This window comes from Pinus tabuliformis, chromosome 8 (genome assembly GCF_031772625.1).
Source record: "Pinus tabuliformis cultivar Carrire ecotype Pingquan chromosome 8, CPIR1, whole genome shotgun sequence".
NCBI lineage: Eukaryota > Viridiplantae > Streptophyta > Pinopsida > Pinales > Pinaceae > Pinus > Pinus tabuliformis.
In genome coordinates this window covers 606,315,351-606,341,342 of record NC_142294.1, presented here as the reverse complement: position 1 = coordinate 606,341,342, position 25,992 = coordinate 606,315,351, and the positions used below count along the sequence as shown (strand labels likewise).

The window sequence follows — 25,992 nt, the reverse complement described above, 5'->3', positions numbered from 1 at the left end:
GACGCTTTTAAACATAACTTTGCTTTTTCATGTTTTAAGAGTCGAGAAAAAGCTAAAGATGACTCTAGTCGCCTTCGATGTATTAACGAGCCCGAAGTGACAAATGCTCGGTTGGACCTTTTCAGTTATAGAGTTTGAAAAGGGCCAAAAGAAACTGCTTTGGAGATCTAGGCAGAGGGTGTGCCAAACCTTTCGCGAAACCACAGAATACGTTTTACGGTACGGGTGGTCGATCTTCGTGAATGCTGTGTTCACTGCATCGCGATCAGTAGGGCGGCCGACACGGCTTCCTATGGATAAAGGATAATTGCCTATAGGGGTCTCCCATTATATACACGATGGTACGTGGGAGCACAAGTCCGTATTAGTGCCACCGACTCTCAGGAGGAATCACCCACCTTCGTAGAGATCGACAGTCACTATGTTTAACGACGCCGGAACACGTCTCTACCTAGACCTCTAGATGTTTGCATTATGTTTCAAATGCGTTGTTAGGTTCATTCAGTATATTTTAAGTTGATCTTTTTAAAGTTTGCCTTTCAAGGTTCACCACGAGATGTATATGACAAATTCCTAAATGCAGCCTAAGATGAGAAGCAAGCTTTTTCAAATCTTTTTAACTGATGAAAATCTTAACTACTGAGAGAGAAGGAAGGCAAATTCTTTTCACACAGTTCATACAGCAAAAACTAATGCACTTTCTCCTAAATCATCATGCTAACTTTTTCAAATGCAAAATGCACAATGCATGTATTTTCTTTTCCCTTTCTTAATGTGGATGGATTACAAAAAGAAAGTGGTTATATAACTTTGATTTCGATTTAAAGCGAAAGTAAACAAGTTTGTCCAAAATCAAAAGACACCTTAAGATTCACTTGTTTAATCACTGAAATACATGAAATCAAACCATACTAACGAAAGTAAAATTACCAACCAGCTATGGACAACAAACAAGCTAACTCTTTAGACCAGCAAAATGCCTAACACAGGTTCAGATCTAAGAGGCCAAAAGCATGACTAGTTTACTTTTCGTTATGGGAAATTGTAAATGAGTAAGAAATACAAAGAACAAGTACAATTTTGTTATATAACAGAGGCAGAATGAAGGCAAGTAATATTGGTTTCAAAAAAGGCACAAGACTGACACCTAGCAGCAAAACTAAGTGAAAACAGGCAAGAGAAAGGAGGAAACCCCAAATGCACTAGGCAAATTTGGGCCAAAGCAGGCTCTGCACAGCCAAACTAGCTCTCAGCGCAGGTAGCCCCTTCGGGACCTGCGTTGCAAAGCAGGTAGCCTGTGTACTACCTGCTTTGGAAAACGAGAGTTGCGTTTTCACAGTTTCCGGGTCATAATTTTCTCAAAAATGCACGGTTTTTGCTCAAATCAGAGACATTCAGTCAAGCACACTCAAAGGGATGATCAAGAAGGTGCAAAGCTATCACTAAGAGCTTACAAGGATCTTTGTAGATCAGCTCTTCAAATCATGAACTTGCTCAGAAATGAGCCAGAGTAGCTGCCCTCTACTTCGCTTTTGATATAGTCAAAAGCTTTTCGATTTGGTACTCTTTGGTTCAGGAAATGAATAGCAAAAATACTACAAACACAATCAAATGGATACGATCCCCAGCGGAGTCGCCAGTTTGTTGTAGGGAAAAGTATCCAACTCGGATGACCCTATCCCACTCTAAGGGTGACAGTTCCTTAGCAACAACTGTAAAACAAACTACTAAAGGTTTACTTCTTTATGAAAGCAAAAGAGAATGGAGAAATGCACTAACCGTTGCCTTGCGCTTAATGTCGAATCCAAACTCTTCTTTTTGGCCGCTTGCTCCTAGCTCCTTGATCTTTTGCTTGCCCAGCTACAATGAGATCCTGCAAAACAACAAAGAAGGAAACTACAAGAGGCATGCAATCATAACTGGTTCATGGATTAGTGTAAACCAAACATGCAATCATCACAATATATTATTGAAACAAGAGCACATAGAAGAACCTCAACAACTTTTATTAATGTAGAAGAAAAGGTTCTGAGAGTATTACAACCATTGAAGGCTCCAACCCAACAACACCTCCCAGCAGAAAGAATTGCTCTTCTTCACCTCTCTCAAACAATCACCCAATAACTCAATAGTGAAACCAACAACATATCATTACTTTGCACAAAATTCCAGCCTCCTGAGCTCATAGGAGAGAGCTCAATATATAAATGAATTGAGAAAGGATGAGTCAGCTTGCAACTGATGTGTAGCTGCCTTGTGTCCTCTCTCTCTTCAGTTAATCTTTAGTTGATCTTCAGTTCTTGAGTCCACTTGGAGAACCTTGCTTCCACTTGGAGAAACAGAGCCTTTGACTCATCACAAGGTGAAATACCTGAACCAAGTGTCATTTTGGAAGATTCCAAAGCAATGACTCATTGTGCCACTTGTCCCATCTCGCTCAGCGCAGGTGGCCTTTGTTCCACTTGCTTTGCAACGCAGGTACACCATGGAGCAACTGAGTTTCAGTGCAGAAACCTAGTGGAGCACCTGCTTTGATTTCAGGATTGCTTGTTTTTGAGTGTTTTCAGGTGGAGAACTGATCTGAGAGCTGTTGGTTTGCTGACCTTGTTCCTCTAGGGGTAGGAACATCATGTTTAGGGAACTTTGGATCCCTTGGATTATTGACAATTCATGCTTGTTGCTGTAAGGCACAAAATTGTCTATAACACATACCCGTCGGCATCTTTGTTTTTCCGCCCAATGGTAGGTATAGATCTTTCTGATACAGATAATCTTCCATCTGCATCTTCCACAGCGAGAAGTTTTGGCCGTTAAATTTCTCAACCCTAAACTTACCATCTTCCGCCATTGCTCCCACTCGAACCAGGAACCCTTCTTTCCTGCGAGTTTATCAGCCAAATAGACCTTCGGCTCCGATACCAGTTGTTAGAAAATTATATATTACGGAGCAATGGAACACATAAAATATTGTAGAAATATAAACACAGAAAACGCACAAAACAAGAAAGACACAGATATACGTGGTTCACCCAGTTTGGGCTACGTCCACCTCGAACAGCCAGTCCTTCCTTTCTATTATCCAGCAAAATGAAGAGATACAACCTACAGCAAAACCGTTGTAATATCCTCTGTTTTCTCTCACAGTCTCACCTCTATGTTTCTCGCTCACCGAATACACACCTATCTCACAGCCTCAAATACAATGCCCTCATATAAAGAGAGGGGTTGCCCTCTAGGGAAAAAAACGCTAAACTAAACATAAGTTCTACTGTCAGATCATCCGCCTAATGAACGGCCCCCGAAACCCCCCGCCAGGGGGGGCTCCCAAAAGTCGCTGCTGCCCCCCCCTGGACCCCCCACGGCAGCGATTATTTTACGGGCGGCGTTGCCGCCCCATTTTCAACTGGGGTCCAATATGCCGGTACTATAGAAGATAATCAGGCTCCACACCCAACATTTCATAAGTCTCAAAATAGTCCTGCATTTTCTTGGTATGTTGTAGGGCAGTGTAAGAACCAGTAGCATCAAAATATGCAATTTTCGTTTGATAATCCTGAGGCATAGCCCCTGGATTTGCAGGTAACTGTAGGGGTGGATATCTATTAGCCATATTTGTAGGGATAAATGGAACAACGGGAAGAAATGGAACGACTGGAACAGTAGTAACAACAGTGGTAATGGGAGTAGTATGTGCAGTGAATGGGGGGGCGGAAAAGATGCTTTGAGAGGTGGATCATGAACTAGGGGAAGTGGGGGTTGAATGAAATAAAACTTTGACGGGGGTTGGAACACAGCTTGGCTGAACTGTTTCAGGACTATTTTCAGCAAAATCTTGTCTTCGCTCTAGCTTCTTGAGGTTCCTTGGGATTATATTGGGATTTTAAAAAGCGGCTAGGGGATTTGGGTCTGGATTGGACCTTGTATAACGTGAATTCTTCTTGGGAGCTAGCTTCTAAATTATTTTTTGGAATTTTCTGAATAATTCCCCACTGGAGTCGCCAGTATGTTATCACTCAGGTTGTCCCTTGGCTCCTTAAGGGATACGGCCGAGGTAACCACAAACCAATCTTTGGACTGGGGGTCCCAGCCTACCTGCAGTCAGAGAGGGCTCTCTCTTTAAAATTTAGCTTTGTTTTGGGTTGATTTTAGGCTAGTTATGATGTACATGGGTTTTGTTTTGATTTTGGTGGGAAGGAGGATGTTTCAGACAGAGTTGGGATGCATAGTGGGATAAGTTTAGACCATTGGGCATGGAGTCATGGAGTAGGGCTGCTGGTGCATTTTCTTGGTCACAAGAGGAATTACAGAGCATAATAGTTTAAACAAGGAACAATATCAAAGCTAGAATAAGGATGAAATGGATGTCAGGAAATGAAAGATATCTAAGCAGCTCTCATTATGCTAACAGAGGGAAGGCGAGTGAACATTATATAGGAGCAATCAATGATTCCTAAATAATAGTCATATATGAAAGAACTAGTGTAAATATGATCAAAGAAGTATTCATATTTAGGACTAATTCAGAGGAAAACATGGAGAAATAATAGGAATTGAGAACATAGTACAAATAAGCAATATCTGAACTATTCTTTCTTCCCACAATTTAGATCATGACATACAGATGATATAACATACATAGAAACTGAAAACAAGGGAGAAAGACTTATTGTTCCATGAAGAAAGTGTTAGAATTCTGTAATCTACTCTTCAGCCATAAAATCCACAACAACATTCCAGACACAAGGTATTCCAGCAATCTCTGTTCATTAAATCTCTCGAAATACACAGGGCAAGTCCAGAAAGAAGATTATCAACCAACCAACCCCTTAAACATTGAATCAGGGTGGTTTATATAGGGAAAATATCCCAAAATATCTATTACAGTAGATCTTGAACAGATCTGCGGGAAATGAGTGCCTTTTAATCTAAGTTATCCTGAAATAAATCCATAATGATCTATCTAAGTGCTGCGCTGGGCAGCTGCCTCAAAAAATGAGTAAATATGGTCCTTTGGAGCTCTTTGCTGGCTATCCCTGCAATAACTATGTCTTGGGCCTTGCAACAACGCCCTCATATGTCTTAAATGCTTTAATCACTGATTTGAGAGCCTTGAATGGCTTCACTGCTTTCTTTGACTTTGTTTGGAGGCCATTCAATGTTCAACTGCTTTGGAAATAAAGATTTCCACTAAAAAGACTTAACTGATACTCTTTGTCACATCCTGATACACTTTGACACTGAAACTGGGCCTTTTCCTTACTCTGATATTCTTTAAACTGTCTAATTTCCCCTTTCTGCTCTTTTAATGAAAAAATAACTGCCGCAAAGACTTCCGTGGCCTTTGGGATGCTATCGACGCTGGCCGATCAAAAATAGTATTAAACTCTGAAGAAATGCCGCAAAAAGGAGGAATTGCATGCTGCTGACCGTGCTGAGGCCGAGACTAGCTTTCTGGAGCTAAACAGGGCTTTGGAGCGATCCAAAATGGCTTGAAATGCATGAATTCCCTTTAACTGGAGCCAGGCGTGGGCGCTGGAAGAAATCCTGTGTAAAATGGCCATTTTCTTTAAAACAGGCAAAAGACCCATTTACACGAAAAAATCGCAAAAATCCGGGGCGGAAGTGACACTGTTCATCAGATTAAATCACAGCGGTTGGATCCGGCGCAGGTCGACCCAACGGCTGGCGCTAACTCGGCGGTTGGCGGATCGACGGTCCCAACATGTAAAACCTCCGATGAACAAAATAGTGCGCGGACCCGAAATCTTTTAAGGCCCTCTTTATTTTATTTCGGCTTCGGCGTATCAGAGCCTTCCCTCTTCGCTGTACAAGGGGCCTTTACGGACCCAAAATATATATATGCCGTGCTTTGTAGCTTTTCGGCTTTGTTGGTCGGAGCCATATATATGGGAACGATGCGATAGAACATGAACCGTTGGATGAGCGGGCCGAAATGGCAGCTATGATTTCATTGGCATTTCAGCAATTGGCAAGACTGCAGGTATATACATATGTGCGATCGTTGAAATGGGCGATCGCCGAAACGATCTGGACCATTGATCCGGGTGGAACGATGGACGGCTATGATTTGGTCGATGTTCCGCTATCAGGGAATTTGCGATAGGGCCTGCGCTATATGAAAATGCGGGGATTTGCGATAAACTTAAGTTTTATGAAAAACTTAAGATTGAACGATAAAACATGATATATGCGTTTAAACGGGAAATTGTGATGTGGAGGGCTCCCGATAACGATATCGCTTCGGATGCGATAGTGATATCTCATCGGCGGAGGGGTCAGGGCTTATATACATGGCACAAAACTTTGTGATACGCCGATGCGAAGTCGCGATCGGCAATAAACCATTGCGGGAACACATATATGGGCCAACATTGATCGTTGTCCCCTCCCGACTGTGATATCGCATCGGAGGGGGTAAAAAGGGAGCTTTTTTATTCAGAGCAGGGTTTTAACATAAAAGGGATGCTTTGTGAAAACAGAGGAGTTTCCTTTAGAGTTTGGCATGAATTATAAGGCATCGGAGGGGGTCCGATAGCCCAAAAGGAGGAATTTTCATGCATTTGAGGGATTTTCATGGTTTTTTGCATGATTTTTTGGATTTTTATGCCTTGGAAGGAGTCCAAATACACTCAAGAGGAATTTTATGTGGTTTGAGAAGGGTTTTAAGGCCAAACAAGGGGTTTATGGCTTGAGAAGATAAAAACAAAGCAACAAGGATGGTTTTTATATATTTGAAGGGGAATCTATGCTTTGGGAAGGAGTCCCAAAGCATTTGGGAAGTTTTATGGAGTGATGAGGGGTTTTATGCATCGGAAGGAGTCGAAAATGCATGAGAAGATGGTTTAAGGAGGAAAAGGAGGGTTCTTGCTAAGTTTCAGTTAAACTTAGCAATTCCCAAGCACACTTATGGTTATTTTTCAACCAGGGGGAGGGGATAAGTATATAGGGGAGCTATTTAACATAGTTTTAGAAGGGGAAGGGGAGATAGATAGGGATTTACGTAATAGAGTTAGTAGTTAATATGAATTGTGATGAGTAAAGTGCTAAGTATGGAGATCTTAGGCTATTAAGGGGGAAAATGACTCATAGAGGAAGTATGGACATTCCTTGAGTAAAGCAGATCTTTACCAAGGCAACTGATATGAAAATGATGAGACTAAGAGATATCAAGCAGATCTTGACCTCTTTAGGGGAAGTTAGTGAGTGATTTGGGGAAGAGGAATAAGGGGGAGTTAGACATGCCTCGCTTGAGCTCCTTCAAATGGATAACTGCCTCAAACTTGTGATATTAATAGATATGACACTTGAAAATATGAAATGGATCACAAGCCATGATTCTGCAACCACAAAACCACTTACCCGACCTACTTGCCTAGCATTTTCTCTTCTTTTTGGTTTGGGTGCACTTGAACTAGCATACCCAACTTTTCATTCTTTTCTTCTTGCTGTCCTCCTATCTAAATCTACACTTATTGTATCCAGGGGCTCAGATTAAGCTGTTGAGTACCCAAGATTCTCTACCAGGGAAAATTTTAAGAACCCCCCCTAAATTTATAAATATAATAAATGGGAGAATCTCCATGGTATATAGGAAAAATGGAAGGCGATTTTATCAATAATATAATATGTATATATAATTTTTTGGCGAATCTCTCACCAGGCATGGCGAATATTTTACTCAATTATAAAATCTTGTAAGATCTTGGCGAGTCTTTCACTAAATAATAAAACTTTGTAAAGTCCTAGTGAATCTTAGCATAGGCTACATGCTGGTTTAATTCCCCCATTTAAATAGGCTACATTCCAGGTGAATACCATGGGTTAATACCATGTGCCATTTTGGTGAATACCATGGGTCAATACCATGTGCCATTTTTATTTTTGTTAATTCTAATATTAGGGTTAATAATGGTTTTTTTCATGGTATTAATAACAATCTAGTCCATGGTATTTATCCCATAGTATTTTGGCCATAGGTATCACCTAAATATAACCCATTTTTTGACTGTTCGTAAATATAAGGTGACTTATGGAGTAAATATAAAAAAATGTTTTATTTGTTTACCATACCTCTCGTTTATTTATATTTTTATTAATTTACCATACCTCTTTTACAAATATGGAATTTGGCCCATAGGATTCACTTAAATAAAACCTCTTTCTTGAGCCTTCATAAATAGAACGAGGGTTATGGACTAAATATAAAAAGAGGTTTTATTTATTTACGATACGTCTAGTTTATTTATATTTATATTTATTTACCATACCTCAACTTTACTTATATTTTTATTTATTTACACCCTTACATGTATATAAGGTGATTTATGGAGTAAATATAAAAAATGTTTCATTTATTTACCATACCTCTCATTTATTTATATTTTTATTAATTTACCATACCTCTTTTATAAATATGGTATTTGGCCCATAGGATTCACTTAAATAAAACCTATTCTTGAAAATGGGCGAATAGAAGGTTGTAAGTCCTAATTTCAAGGGCTAAATTTACCTTTTTCACCCTCTCCCTTAAAATAAGGTGGGCTATTTGAGGTGATTTTTAAAAATGTACTATGATACAAAATATTCGCCCACTAAAAATTTAAAACCCCTTAATTTCTCTAAAGGGCGAACATTCGCCCCTAAAATTATCCTTGCTCTCTACCTATCTACAAATCTTCCAAGATTAAACATTTTGGACAGATATTCATCTCTATATTCTAAAACAAGAAATTGAAACCTAGGGAGGCCAAGATTAAGCTGTTTGGCCTTCCCTTAACAGAAAACTCATCAAAATGGATTAACTCATCAAAATTTGGAATACAGAAGTGGCGTTTAGACTAGCACACTCTCATGGCCTCTTCTTTGGCCTCTTAAGGAAATATGGAACATTGCAACATGCAAAGTATGACATATTTGGCATGTAAAAATGTTGATCATGAAAGATGAAAACCTGTTGCAACAGGAGGCTAACAGGTCCCACCCCATAAGTGCATATAGGTGCGGTTATGAGGTGCATCAAGGTTTTAGGACTGGGATGACATTTTTCAGCGTCCCGACCCCAGAGGTGCAAGCGGAGCAGGAGCAGTGAGTCATCAGGGTGATGCAACACAAAATGACGTGGCACTGCAACCGCATGAAGCAAGAAAAATTTAGGGCACGCAGGGGTGTGTCCCACTGATCCATGTGTCCCATAAGTCCCATCTTGGAGGTGCGAAATGGAGTAGTTGAGGAGTGGATTGGGATAGTGTGATTGGGGTGATGTGGCAAGCTAGTACAAGGAGGAGACTAGAGAGATGGACGCCACTTTTTCGTCATGCGAGTGTAGGTGTTTTAGAAACTTAAAACCACTTTATCTAACACCCATGTAGTGGTTTCAAAAATGGTACTAGAAGGTGTTCGAGTCAACCTAGTCATTGATTGGGTGATGGGAAGGTTTGGAAATCTTCCCTTTCCGACACCTCTACCCTTATTAAATTGTGGATATGTTTACCCAACAAAATTCCTTGATCAGGAGCATAGGTGATGTGGACTACTAGATTAGTGGTGGAGTTAATGGCCTCAAGGGGATATGATGATGACGGGTACTGCCAGGGCTAGAAAACGTGGAAGATTATTATTGGTCCTGAGGATTAGTGGATGGTGGGATCTATCATATGTGGGTGTGTGGCATATATGAATATTATGTTCGCCATATCCATATATATATATATATATATATATATATATATATATATATATATATATATATAGATATATATATATATATATATATATATATATATATATATATATATATATATATATATATATATATATATATATATATATATATATATATATATCTGTGTGTGTGTGTGTGTGTGAAACGAAAATTATCGACCTACATATTGTACATAGATATACATGTGCATACATGTATACATAAAGGTATATATATACATATATTCACCAAGGTTAGGAGGCTTTGGTTATATGACCCTGGAATAAGGGTGGTAACCTTCATTGGGTAGCTCAAACCCTAAAATTGAGAATTGATAATGAAAATGGATGAAGGACAAAAAATTTTATTAATCCCATTCTTCTCATAGTACAAGAGGAATTGGATCAATAATAAAAACCCTCCCACTGGGGTAGGTGGGGTGGTTTTCTATAGAGTCTATCAAAGCATCTAGGTTCAACACTTAGACAACATGGGCTCTATAATGAGCAAGTAACAAAATTTCCTTGAGTAAGGGGGTTCCATAATGATTTTTAGAAAATTAATAAAACAAAGGTTTAGGTGTTAAAAGCTAGTTGTAAATGATTTATAGCATGCATGATTGAAGGGTTACCTTATGACCTAAGTATGTAGCATGGTATTGATGAATGGATCCCTAGATCTAGGGTGGAGCCCAACTTTGAGTGTAATATCTGAATGTGAGTTTGAGGGTACCCTACTCACAAGTGTTAGTTGGATTGTATATTAACTTTAATGATGTTTAGCATGTTATTTGATAAATTATTGGACAATGCATGTGTTTTCTTGGTGGCATCTTGAAGGTCTGGATAGCCAGTGGTTATGACCTTAGATATGGTTTTTTCTTTAAATTTTTTCAAAAATTCCTATATGGAAGTGAGTACTTGTATAATACCATCACATTTGGCTGGGCGATGCAATCTTGTATACTTGGGACAATTATTTCCATGATGTTTAATGGATTTGGGGAAGGATCCTTGTGTGATGCATATTTTATATAACCTTAGTTCAATGAATGACGGGAATATGTATTATATATGTTCATTGGGATGTGGAATTCCCATGGAAAGTATGTTGTAGGATGCTAAGAACCTCAGTTGAGGTTGATTGTTTCCTATATGTTGATGTTACAAAGTTCCTCATAATGCTTGCTCTCCTTGGTTAAGGCCTTCCTTGTTTATGATAGGGGAGGGGAAAAGCTCAGTGAGTGTATGTGTACAGGAATGTATTGATTGGAAAGGGAAGTCCCATTTCTAGATTGTTACATGGGAAAGAGCCTCAGTAGAGGTTGACATTTTCTTTATGGTGATTGAGGTATTGTTCCAGTATAGTGGAGAAGCACTTGAAAAACATAGCTAATATAATGATGACATGGTTGAAGATGTCAGTGATATTGTTGTTTATGAATTTCAATTTTATGGGATGCATTTCTATCATTGGCCTTGCATGAATATGTTGGATATACATGCTACTTTGATTGCTCATGAAAAAGGTTGACTTCGCGACTAGAGGTGATAGTCTCAGTAAAGAGATTGAACAAAGTTAATGAAGTTCAGTGTTATTCTTAAATTTTGAAGGTTCATTTTAACAAGTAATAATAGGGGTCTAAGTAAAGAGGCTAATAATAATCAATGCTGATAATTTTAGGTAAAAGTGTGATAATTTCGTCTAGTAAAGACATAATTATGCATGCATCGATGTCAATTCCTTAAGATTGCAAACACCTTGATTACTAACCTTAGTATACAGACCACATTTAAAATTATGTTTTGGATCTCAATACAAAGACTAAATGAATTGAATATTCTTGACTTTGACATGGCATCTATTTTCCAATTACTTCTAAGCTTGATGAAGAAACTAGAATCTTCATGTGCATGTGGAAATTTTGGTTTTTGAAGAATTATGTTGAGATGTTTATGTCCTCAATTTTTAGAAATGTGACTAATATATAAAGTGAGACATGTGTATAGTTGCATGGCAGCATGCTTGGCACAACAGGGCAAGGCAACTTGTATAATTGTTTATATTTATTAACACACTAACAACTGAGTGTATGTGGTAGCACATAGTAATATTCCATGGCAGTGAAAAGAAACATGTATCATGGTATGGCGCAATAGGAAATGGACCAAGTCCATCAATAGAAAGAAGGAGGGAAATCCCTCAAAAGGATGGGAACATTCAGGGATTTGGAGGCTAAGCTCAAGGGATTGGGAGATGAGTTAAATAGTTGTAGGGGAAAACTTAGAAAGCTCACTAGAAAATAACAAGAACCGACTGAGTGGAATGTTTATCTACAAAATTAGTTATGAGAGTGGACATACCAAGTTGAATCCTCTGAAAGGAAAAACAATGTCATTAGGAGGAGGCCTTGTGAGGCTAAAAAGGAGAATATGATAATCTTCTATTGATGTTGTGGAGAAGAGAATTGGAAAATGGATTGTCCCCACAAGAAGAAGAAGAAGAAGAAAGACAATATCCCCTATGGGCCATAGGAACACGAAACAACAATGCAAGACGCCGAGAAAGAGGAGGGAGCATTCCTTTAAGCTCCTTGACACACACACACACACATATGCATGTGTTGAAAATATCCCTTATGAAATATTTGGGAATGTAAGGCTTCAAGGTCATTCTAAGCCCCGTGAAAAAGTCTTGAACTGATTTTGGTGCATGAAAATGCATATGTACATGCATACCTATGTGCATTGTATGATGGATGGAAGTTCCATGAATGATGAACTTAAGGGGATAAAATTTAAATTTTGATTGTTTTCTGCTAATGCCTATAAGTGATGGTTTTAATTTATCATTTTTATGACTCACACCATTTTAATCCCAGATTTGTACATGACCATGTTGTTTAGTGTGCATGGTTTCCTCTATGATTGCAATCGTGAATTTTATTCTTTTGTGGTGTTACCTATTATTTTTCCTTTTCCTTTTCCTATTGATATTATGACAAACCTTTGATTTACATGCTTGGTACCTAGGGCCCGAGAAAAATTGATTATTTTGGGTGTGGAGCTTGATTATCTTGTTTATTTATAGGTATCATCGCATTGGACCCCAGTTCGTAATGTGGCGGCAACGTCGCCTGTAATATTTTCGCTACGAGGGGGGTCCAGGGGGGGCTACTAGATGTAAAATTGCCTTGTAAAATGTTGTAATTTCGTAGTCAATCCGGGTCATTCATTAGGCAAATATTTGACAGTAGAAGTTATGTTTAATTTAGGGTTTTTTACACTAGAAGGCAACCCCTCGCTATATATGAGGGAATTGTATTGCATCTATGTACATCTTTATTCTGAGTGAGAAAGAGAGAGAATATTGTGTGAGAGAAAAGATGTAATTATAGAGGGTATGTTGTAGGTTATATCTCTTCAATTTTCTGGATAATATAAAAGGAAGGACTAGTTGTTTCCCGTGGACGTAGCCCAAATTGGGTAAACCACGTATATCTGTGTCTCTCTTGTTTTATGTGTTTTTTGTGTTTGTATTTTTGCAATATATTTTATGTGTTCCTTTTCTCTGTAATATATAATTTTCTAACAACCAGTATCAGAGCCGAAGGTCTATTTGGCTTATAAACTTGCAGGAGAAAATGGTTCTTGGTCCGAGTGGGAGAAATGGTGGAAGATGGTAGGTTTAGGGTCGAAAAATTTAACAGCCAAAACTACCAGCTGTGGAAGATGTAGATGGAAGATTATTTGTACCAGAAAGATATGTACCAACCATTGAGCGGAAAGGCAAAGAAGCTGATGAGTATGATAGACACAAAATGGGATATTCTTAATAGAAAGGCACTTGGAGTAATACGGCTGTGCCTAGCAGCATTGGTAGCATTTAATATTTCAAATGAAACGACAACAGAGGATTTAATGTTGGCATTGGCCAAACTATATGAAAAACCCTTGAACTCAAATAAGGTATTTCTTATGAAGCATTTATTTAATATGAAGATGTCAGAATGTGGATATGTTGCTGATCATTTAAATGAATTTAATACAATTACCAGTTAGTTAAGTTCTGCAGGGGTAACTTTTGATGATGAAGTTAGAGCTCTGTTATTTCTGTGCTCATTGCTAGAAAGTTGGAATGGTTTAGTTATGGCCATTAGTAACTCTGTCTTTGGATCTAGTACTTTAAAGATTGATGATGTTGTCGGTGCAATCCTTAGTGAGTAAATGCGATGGAAAAGCTCTGGTGAGACATCAGATAATGCTTTGACTGCAGAGACTAGGGGAAGAAAAGTGGAAAGACTAAAGAGATGAGGATATCACAGTAAGTTAAGGAAAGGCATATCCAAGTCCATATCGGGGATAGTGTGTTGGAAATGCAGGAATAAAGGAGACCTGAAGAAAGACTGCAAGTCTCGAAAGGGAAAAGAAGGAGACGCGCAACAAGAAAACAATCATGAATAAAATGTGACAGGTGATGTGTTGCAATATTCTTTGATTCTCTCATTAGAAAATATTATTGATGCCTAGGTGGTAGATTCAGGGGCCCCTTTCCATGCCACACCTAATAGGAAACATTTTCATGATTATGTTCAAGGAGATTTTGGACAGGTTTGATTGGGTGATGATAAACCCTATAAAATAATTCGAATGGGTACAGTTTTCATAAAACAACAAAATGGAAATCAATGGCTATTGAAGGAGGTAAGGCATGTTCCAGATCTAAAGAAAAATCGAATTTCAACAGGGCAGTTGGGAGGTGAAGGCCCTGTAACTACTTTTAGATAAAACTTGGAAGGTCACTAAAGGATCCCTGGTAATAGAAAAAGGAGAAAAGGTTGGTACATTGTATGTATGCAATGGTATTTCTAATTCTATTAATGATTTAACCTCTATACGAGAAGATACAACATTGTGACATCATAGGCTTGGGCACATGAGTGAGAAGGGGATGCAGATTCTTCACTCAAGAAATTTGTTGCCAGGTTTGAAGCATGTTGATTTAAAATTATGTGAGAATTGTGTTTATGGAAAACAGAAGAGAGTCAGATTCCTCAGAGTTGGGAAAGAAAAGAAGAGAGAAAAATTAGAGCTTGTTCATACAAATGTATGGGGATCTGCTCAGGTATCATCTCTCAACGGCTCTTGTTATTATGTTACTTTTATTGATGATGTAGCCAGAAAACCATGGATTTATTGTATTCGAAACAAATTTTATGTATTTGATACTTTCAAGAAATGGAAAGCTTTGGTTGAAAATGAGATAGGAAAAAGGTTGAGGTGTCTCAGATCAAACAATGGAGGTGAATATTGCAGTAAAAATTTTGATAGGTTCTATTCAGAGAATGGAATTCATATATAGAATCCAGTTCCAGGAACACCACAAGAAAATGGTGTGTCAGAAAGGATGAACAGGACAATCATGGAGCATTGGGCAGATGCCATAGATACTGTTGTTTATCTAATAAATAGAGGGCCTTCAAGTTCCTTGGATGGTGGTATTCCAAAGGAGGCATGGATAGGTAAAGAGGTAAACTACTCATTTTTAAAGGCTTTTGGTTGTGAAGCCTTTGTCCACATTAATAAAGAAAATAGAACAAAGCTTGAGGAAAAATCAAAGAAATGTACCTTTATTGGATATGGTGTTAATGATTTTGGTTAACGCTTTTATGATTATGAAAACACAAAATCATTAGGAGTAGAGATGTCATATTCAATTAAAAGGTTTTATATAAGGATCATATGCATGAAAAGAAACGGGAAAAAGAAAATAGAGAATATATAGTGCTTGATGAGATCACAAAAAAAGTGAAGGTGCCTGAAAATCATAATGATTAACAACCAAAACAACAACAAGCACCTCAAACACCCGAAAGTGGTGTTAGAAGATCTACCAGGATAAGTAGACCCTCTGAACGATACTCTCCTTCATTATATTATGTATTGTTGACTGATTCTGGTGAACCAGAATGTTATGAAGAAGCAGTGCAGGTAGAAACCAGGAAGAAGTGGGAGAAAGCCATGAAAGAAGAGATGGAATACCTAGCACATAACTATACTTGGGACTTACTTAGGTTTCCTGCAGGTAAAATAACATTGTAGAATAAATGGGTTTACAGGTTGAAGGAAGAAGATGGAGGTAGAAAAGGTATAAAGGTAGACTTGTGGTGAAGGGGTTTGCACAAAAAAAGGGTATATACTTTGATAAGATATTTTCTCCTGTTGATAAAATGACTTCAATCAGAACTATTTTAAGTCTTGCAGTAGTTGAAGATTTGCATCTTGAGCAGTTAGATGTAAAGACGACCTTTCTCCATGGTGATTTGGAGGAAGAGGTAATATGCAACAACCACAAGGATATGAGGTAAAAGGGTAGGAGAAACTAATGTACAGGTTGAAGAAGAGATTGTACAACTTAAAACATGCTCCAAGGTAGTGGTATCTAAAATTTGATAGGTTTATGTCTGAACAAGGTTATACTAGATGTCACTTTGATCATTGTGTTTATCTCAAAAGGAAAAATGATGGTAGTTATATTATATTGTTATTGTATGTAGATGACATGCTTGTTGCAGGTTCTAACATGCAGGAAATAAATGTGCTCAAAATAAAATTGGTGAACTCATTTGCAATGAAGGATTTGGGTGCTGCAAAACAAATCCTTGGTATGAGAATAACTAGAGACAGGAAGAATTGAAAATTAACATTGTCTCAGAGTGAGTACATAGAAAAGGTGTTGAAAATATTTAATATGCAAAATGAAAATCAGTTAGTATACCTTTGGCTATCCATTTCAAACTAAGTAATGAGGTGTGTCCCAAGATTCAGGAAAAGATGGCTTATATGTCTAAAGTTCCATATGCGTCAATAGTTGGAAGCTTAATGTATGCAATGGTCTGCACAAGGCCTGATATTGCACATGTAGTGGGAGTTGTAAGCAGTTACATGAACAATCTAGGAAAATAACATTGGATGGTGGTGAAGTTGATTCTTAGGTATTTGAGAGGTACCACAAATCAAGCATTATGCTTTGGTGATTCAAACATTTCTCTACAGGGATATGTTGATGCAAATATGGCGGGTGATAGAGATAACAAGAGGAGCAAAACAAGGTTAGTGTTTACTGTAGGTGGAACAACTATGAGTTGGGTTTCAAAACTGCAAAGTGTTTTTTCACTCTCAACAACGAAAGCAAAGTATGTTGCTGCTACAGAGGCTAGTAAAGAAATGATTTGGTTAGAAAGGTTTCTTGATGAATTGGGTAAGAAGCAGGTGTTGGGCACGTTATATAGTGGCAGCCAGAGTGCCATACATCTTGCAAAGAACTCTGAATTTCATTCCAAGACTAAACATATACATCTCAAGTACCATTTGATACGGTCAGTTTTGGAAGATCCACAGTTGACGCTGGAAAAGATACACACTAGCCAGAATCTTGCAGATATGTTAACAAAAGTTGTAACCAAGGAGAAGCTAAGAATCTACTCAGTTTCAATTGGTCTTCAAGTATGATGAAGAATATGAGAAATAGTTAGGTCCAAAGTGGAGTCATTTTCCAGTAAATGAAGTAGCAGTGGAGTTGCTATAATCAGTATCCAAGTGGGAGATTTTTGGGTGTGGAGCCTGATTATCTTCTTTATTCAGAGGTATCACCACATTGGACCCCAGTTCGTAATGTGGAGGAAACACTGCACATAATATATGTGTTGCAAGGGGGGTTCAGGGAGGAGTGGCTACGATCCTTGGGAGCCCCCCTGATGGGGGATAAAGGGCAGCGCCCCTGAAGCTAAAAATAGATGTACAATTTCCTTGTAAAATGTTGTAATTTCGTAGTCAATTTGGGCTGTTCATTAGGCAAAGATCTGACGGTAGAAGTTATGTTTAATTTAGGGTGTTTTCCCTAGAAGGCAACCCCTTGCTATATATGAGGGAATTATATTACTTCTATGTACATCTGTATTTTGAGTGAGAAAGAGAGAAGATATTGTGTGAGAACGAAGAGGGAATTACAACAGACTTGTTGTAGGTTGTATCTCTTCAATTTTCTGGATAATATAAAAGGAAGGAATGACTGTTTCCTATGGACGTAGCCCAAATTGGGTGAACCATGCATATGTGTCTCTCTTGTTTATTTGTTTTTTGTGTTTATATTTCTGCAATATATTTTATGTGTTCCATTTCTCAGTAATATATAATTTTCTATCAGATTAAAGGTTGTAGGGAGGCCACGAGGATTGGAAAAATAGAGCAAAAGAGAGCCACATGTAAGAGACATGAATAGTGATTAGGTGAATGAGTTCCACTCAAGGAGGAAGTTAGAGCTGGGAAAATGGGCTGGGAAGAAAGCAAATATTGAAACAGATTATAGAGTTACTCATAGACACAACAACAGACATGACTGAAAGCATAAGTGGTTGGAAGTTTCCACATAACAACATTGTGAAATGTAAAAGGAAGATTTATGAAAGATAATTCCATTAATTAATGTGTGCCTTGTTTTGTACAGTGATTTATCGAACCCTAGTTTTCCTAACATAAGTTAGTGTATGTTATACTCATGACTGAGTGGCTAATAGAACAATGGCCAAGTGACTCATTGGTGCATGGGAAATGATGGAAAAAAGCGCAGTAGCCATGAGAATGGCCTAAGGGAAGTTCTCTAACCTTAAATTGATATAGATATACATGAATTTGTGAAGATGCCCATGATCAGGTTTATATTTATATACATATGTAAATTCCATTGTGATTGACAAGTTTTGTCAATAGTCATTCTTGTGGAGGAATGATGGTTTATATTTATTTTTATGTAAATGTGGATGGCATAAACAAATTCCTGGGTGTATGAGGAATTAATTGGGTAAGAGGTGGGCCTAGTTGTTTTATGATTTTGATATCATATGCTTATAATTATACCCTTGTTATATTATTTATAGAGGTTTCTGAAAGATATAATAACAAAATGAAAGAAATATGATTTGCGACAGCAAGAGAAAGACACTAGAGGCAGTGTTGCCTGACACATATGGATGGAGAAAATGTGGTCTTTGGATTTGTCAATGTTATTATGTACATGTCATATTATGATATGTGTGTTGTGTATGTGTTGTGTTGTACATTTGTATGTATTGTGTTTTTTCATGTGTATGTGCATGTGTTGTGTGATGTTTGGGGAAAGGAAGGTATGGGACTGTATGTGCCCTTGTGTTGTGTAGTGTGTATGGAACATGCATGTATGGGACTATCTAGGGCCTTGTGTTTTGTAGTTCCATACACATGAAAGAGTTAGACTGCTCGGGCCTACACCTGTCTGGAACACACCTATTTTCCTATCAATAGAAGAATACCTAGTTTGGTTGTGCTCATACTCGTTGGGTAGCGATTTGGCTTATACATAGTTATTTTTTACTAAGCTCTTTCCTTCGGGCCAATGAACCACTTTGTAAATTTAAAAGAAAATAGAAGAGAAGGAACTAGGTGCTTGCTAGGCTAGCAACAAATATGGTGTGTGTATGTGATAAAAAATAAGAGAAGAGAAGGCATTGGGTGCTTGCTAGGCTAGCAACCAATTGGGTGTGTGTACGTAATCAAAAAGAAGAGAAGGCACTAGGTGCTTTCCAGGTTTGTAACCAATATAATGTGTGTACATGGTCAAAGAGAAGAAAAGGCAGTAGGTTCTGGTCAGGCTGGCAACCAATCTAGTCTGTGTACGTTGTCGAATAGAAGAGAAGGGATATTGGATGCTTTCCGGGATGGGAAAATAATCCAATCGGTGTAAAGAAAGTAGCAACGAGAAAAATAAGACAAGTATCAACATTTCATGTATACTGAACTTTAAAGTATGAATCTAAATTAAGTATCTTGATTCATGATGGTTTGGTTTATGAGCCAACCCAGTTTGCTATGATAGGAATTGAAGAAGAATTGCAAGTTCACCTCATGAATAAACTACTCATGAAGTATGATTTAAATTTATTGAATTTCCTCATGATAATTTTGAAGGTAGATATGTGCCTTGGATTTGAACTCCTTTCAATACGAGGAAGCCTTGCTAAGGAATGGATTACCGGAGGGACTCAGAAGTAGAGAAGGGGATGCCTAGACTTGGAAGGTGAGTGATTGCATGGACTGAGAGTAATCAAATTGCTTGATGGATTAAAAAGTAGATAAGGGAAGATCGGAATATAAAATTTGGGTTTCTTGGTCATGAGAATGGTTGATTGGGGTCATAAGCATATTAGGGGTGCCCAGAAACAATGAGATACAAATTTCTTGCTAAGGAAGTGAAGGGTTCAACCCAACGACATTGGAAAAATAAATAATCCAAGTTGTTATGGACACATTTAAAGCATTCAAAAAATATAGTGAGAACCATTGAAAGGTGGTTAAACTCTAATTTGAGGCTTATTATATTTTATTGTTGGTTGAATCAAACACATGGAACAATGTAAATTTTGTAAAGGGTTGAGTCTATAATCTCCATGAAATAACATGCCTGATTTTCAAGTCTTTTCATGATATACGTGTCATTGAACATCGAGGACAATGTTCCCCCAAGGAGGAGGGATTTGTAACACCCTAATTTCTTATGTTCTTGTATGAAATTTAAATACATTTATAAAATAAAAGGCTAAGAAAGGGACATAGATTCCATTGCTTGAGGTAGGATATTTCTTGAAGGAATTGTCGTTTTAAATACCAGTCCTGGTTCTGGATGAGTGGGATGGGTATACCATAAATTAACTGGGAAAAAAGGGATAAGGGTAGGTGTCCTTTGACCCTCATAGCAAGCAAGAACAGGACATAAAACATTAAGGAAGCATGTGTTGCACTATCCACGAGGTGTGGAACTTTTAGAACTGTTGAAGAAGAGGCAGAAGGGTAGCAGCTCTGAAAACATTTTTGGAAGTTGAAGAGAGAAATAAACTAGCTAAAGAACCATATTGAAAACTGGTTGTGAATAAGAATTACAAAAGAGAAGTGGCTTACCTTGAGGACGAAGGCAGGGTGGCCTAGTGGTACTCTAGTTCAACTGTGCATTTGTTGAAGGTTTCCCTCTAAAAGCACTCCACCTCAAGCTTTGGAGTTTGGCTCGGGGGTGACTGCTACAAGTAATATTGGTTGTAGCATATCTACGGTTGGGTGGAGAGTTAAAGTCCCACTCTCAGTTGGAACATTCCTGCAATGCTTAAGATAAGTGCTCTTATGTTTGTTATTCACAATAAAACACATTTTCATTCTTGTTTTAGATGATGTTATTGTTGTAGGAGGCATGTATATATTATTATTATTATTTGCAAGAATGACAAATGTGTTGTGTTAATGCTTGAAGGTGTTGGAATAACATGTAATGAATATTGACTGTTAGAACAATATTTGGCATGAGTATTTTACTTTTGTAACATGATCACTATAGGGTCCCATGCTTGCATGAGTGGTTCTTATGTTGCAACATGGTGAAATTGGGGATTCCTCATCTTTTCTCCTTGTTGGCCAGTTATCTTGCTTGTTTTATGTGTAGGTTTTTCTCAGTTGTTTTCCATAATGACGACCCTTAGTTTCGGTTAGTGTCTTCACTCTTTCCAAATCATAGAGACGAGAGAGTCCTTATTCTAGACTTATTTACCTTGAAAATTACAGTATGAGCACTCTTGTGTTGTTTAAATGACAATGAATCTATGTTGCAGTTTGGATTGAAATGGTGCATATAATATAATGAGCATGAACATTGTTCTTGTTATCCAAATGAATGATTAATATATTGTGCAAAGTTAAGGGAAATGAATTTGAATATAAGATCGTGATCCAACCCATAAAAATAAACAACATAAGAACTCTTTTCATTACATGGATAATGTCTACATTGGAGACAACCAATTGTGACAAGGTTTGTGTGCATATGATGGCTACACGTCCATATTACAATTTCGAGGGCCTCGTGTTCATGCTGAGGATTAATTCCTCTCTTAAGTCTAATAACACGTGATTTTTCATCAAGGGATTCTTTAGCCTTGCAGTTTTAGCAACATGGGTTCCCTTCCTAGCAGCAATGGTGCTTAACCTCCTCATGTTGAACATCACCATCTGTGCCATACCTTGGTGGTGAGATGGTCTAGAAAGCGCATGCTTTAATGTCTATTGATATCCATTTTGTTTCAGGGATTGATACCTCTTCTAGAGGAGTAAACCTATAAGCACTCCTTAGGGCCAAATGTCCCACAGGTATTCTACAAGTGCCATACTATTGCTAGACGAGGCATTTGAAGCCTTAGGGTGCACCTTGGTGTGCCAATGTTCGAGTAGTACAAACCTCCTCATAGCCTTCTCGTAATTTTATGATTCCCATGTGTTTTATGGATAATTTCCTTTTGTAGACAAAAGAAAACTCCCTAGATCTAGTTGCTTGATCTAGAAACAAAAAAGACAAAAAGATTTATGTTTCCTTAAAGAGACTAAAATATAGAAGAAAGGCTTACCTAGAATCCAATTCAAGCTCTCCTCTTCTCCTTGTTTGTAAGCTCTAGATTTAACTCTAAATGCTATAAGTGGAATCTACAAAACGACAAAAACAAGCAAGAGAGCTACCACATACAAATAACATATACTAACATCTTTAAATAATGAATCAATAAGGAATTGTGTTACATATGCATAAATGAGACATACATATTGGAAAATAAAGCATTTTTTGTATTAATGAATGTAGGAGAGGATTACAACCCTTTCCAAATCTTTACCTTGTAGACGTCTCCCCAACTATCTTGCCCTTACTTAGCCACAAAGAAAGCCTTCAATCACAACCAAAATGCATGGATGAATAATGGATCATTAAGCACAAAGAAATAACATGAGTGCATAACGAAGGGTCTCCAAAAGCCAACCCAGACTCTATGGGAGGAAATAAATGGGTAAAAGGGGTAGTTTGGGTTTTACCAATTTAGGACTTATATCCACATATGAAGGGGGATAATCTCTAGGGATAAGAGATAAGACCTCAAGGATAGGAATTCAATATCTCAATCAATAGTAAACAGATAAAACCACTTTGGAAGCTTCTAGAAAGAGAATATTAGAAATTATTTTTTATTTTTACCAAAATTCAAGAGCCATCAATTATGTATTGAAGGAAACATGCAATGGTCAGTGTAGTTTGTTAGTTCTACAACATGCAACAATGCAAGTTTCTAGAAGGGAAAATGTGATGGGTTCAAAAACTATGGTTTTGAGCTAATTAACCCAGAAAATTCAAAATTTTGGAATATAATGCTCAAGGCTTTGCAAAGGGATGATTTCAAGGTGTCAAGGATGTTGATTGATTCAGTTTTCAGGACATTTGAGTAAATGTGACAAAATGACATGTAATAGAATGACCCATAAAGTGTAAATTCAGAGGTGGCGGCTGAGCAACAAAGTTCTTTACCATGTGACAAGTTCGAATCAGGAATATATTAGTTGAGGTCATCATCTGTTACAATACATATTATCATCATGATATCATTATTGAGGGAGGCATACCCATACTCAGTATATAAGATTTATACATGTACAATGAACAGATTCTCATCTACTAATGATATATTGTGGACCCATACTTGGATGAATTTTTGAATGATCATAGCTGTCATACTTTGTAATCTTGTAAATTGCAGTCTAGGTCGATGAAACTAAATCCGACGTATTTTACATCGTCACTCAATAGTATGAGTCTATCCATGTGAATACATGTGTTGGAGCCGAACATGGTAGACACCATCTGATTATTGTCCAATGATGTAATTCATTAACAAACATGAGAGGAACCGTAAAAAATGATAATGGCCATCAAGGTACTACAATACGATCTGTGAAGTGTGAATGAATGAGTTTGAGTCAAACACTACACAAAATCTCTCTGTCGAAGGCCAATGATGAGAACTTGTTGGTGCAAGCGAGGAAACTTGCCATTAAGTTATGAAAGCTCCAAGGCACTTAAGGGAGTTTCTAAGTCAACTTCCTGGATAATAAGCTAATTTCAACAATAAGAAAACCATTGTAGAAGGGCCTTAATATATCCGCCATCAACGACACAAAATGGGTATCAGGATTTGAGAAACAATGTTGATGATCAAAAGTTGGGTCATGAGCAACAAGCATGAAAGCAGGCTTGATGTGTTGTAGCATATATCAACTGATAGACTTCTCTTGAACATATCGAAGACACTTTATGGAGTTGGGAACATTGAGTAAAAACCGATTATCAAGATTCTTAATAAGGTATGATTACTAGAGAGGCAAGTAAATTTCCCAACCCAAACAATCATAGAGATGAAGTGAAAGAGTTTCATTTTCAACAATGACTCGCTGCCATTAATAGGTTTGGTGCCCAGTTTTCCCAAATTCCTAGCGATTTCTATCCAATACCTCTTTATTTTTGACAAGATTGAGGAGGATAACATGTGCTTCTTCTATAAGTTTATCCTTCAGATGAATCCTTTTGAGTATTTTTAATGAACCATGAGAAGGAGTGGTTTGGTTTCATCATGCTTGAGAAGTCCAACATTGTGTTAAATTATGAAATTGCGGTAAAATTACATTTTGGACATCTTATTTTATGGATATTGTGATTTCATTGAATTTATATTTTCGAGAGGACAAAAATCGACCTAAATATCATCAAATTTGGACAAGGGAAAGTGTACTTATGAAGAAAAGCCCACATATGCACATTTGGACAAGGTCGTCCCTAAAGAAAATTGGTCACCCATGGAAGCCTATAAATAAAAGTGACCTCAATATAATTTGTAAACCACCAACCATATTCTTCTTCTCTTTTTCATTTATTGGCTCGCACAAGTCTAAGGCAGGGACGATAATAAAATTTCACAAAAGTCTGAAATTACAGGATATGAGGCTTGCATCTGTTTTTGGGTTACAGTCGCAGGCACATCACAAGAAAAATTCGACCATAGTTGCTGGCTTGTAGGAATCAAAGGAGTGACTGAAATGCTTCCATCGCTTGCACAACTCCTCCTGCATGCAACCAAGAAGTTTGACTCAGATTTGACCAAAGACTGAAGTTGACTGTAGTTGACTGCAAATGGGAAAAGTTTTCTCTCATATAGTATGATGTTGGAAACATATTTTTGAATATTATTGGGTTGTTTTGCTGATGATATTGTATTGGTCTCATTGTACTCTCTGTTGAACATTTTATGATAATCTAATAGAAGAAAAATTTCAAATGGTGTTTCCCCTTTGTGGGGTTTTTCCTTGGTCTTTGACCAAACTTGATGTCTCTTGTTGATGTGTTGATTGTCTCCTTTGTCATTGCATTTATTTTTCAAATTACTGTTGATGAATGTAAATACTAATTGTAATTTGAAATATTTTTAATTGAAGTATTGGTTTGGGCTAAATTAATTTACATAACACAGAACAATATGAAAATTTAACATTGTATCAGAGCCAAGGTGAAGGACAAGCCCAAAAGGAGACAATAATTGAAATAATCGTCTTTGGAAAGTTGAAAGAGATGATCTAGCCAAGTCAAGATGATTTCCTTCTTCAAATAAAATGAGAATTTGGGTGACTCATCCAATTTTTCTACATGGAAACTCAGATTGGAGATCATAGTTGATAACAACGATGTTTTGTAATACATTCAAGGAAAAGTACTTGAGCCTCTAGAGAATGCTTTTGTTGCTGTCAAGAAAAAGCACTAGAAGGTTGAGTTAAAAGAGAAGCAAATTATAGCTGATAGTTTACAAGATAATTTACTTGCATATGTTGGAAAAATGAGAAGGTCTAAGGACATGTATGATAAGGTAGCTAACATGTATGAAGTTAACAATTTGAATGAAATCATCTCATTTAAATATCAACTCAATGACACAAATATGAACAAAGGAGAGTCCATGAAATCCTACATAATGAGGATATCTCATCTTAGAGATCAATTACAAAGAGTTGGGGAATTTGTACCTGACAGGGAATTGGTAATTATGAATTTGAGAGGTATCCATCCTACTTGGGAAACCTTTATTACTACTCTAAGAAAGAAGTATTTCCTCCCATCATTTTATTAAATTGTTGTAAGTCTCACTCAAGAAGAATCAAGGATGATATCAAGAGGAAGGATTCAAATGCATGAAGAAGGAGAGGCAATTGCATTCATCACTCATGACAAGAAGAATAAGAAAGTGAAATGAGGTCCATCAAATTCAAGAAATCCTCCTCCTCAAAATCCAAATGGAAGAAATGAATTTTGGCACATCGATTGCTACAATTGTCATA

The 25,992-nt window shown here is 37.4% G+C and overlaps 1 pseudogene; it reads left to right on the top strand.

The window, feature by feature from the left end:
- The first annotated feature begins 5,953 nt into the window (after positions 1–5,953).
- Positions 5,954–25,992, top strand: part of LOC149236959 (uncharacterized) — a 55,217-nt pseudogene continuing 35,178 nt past the window's right edge.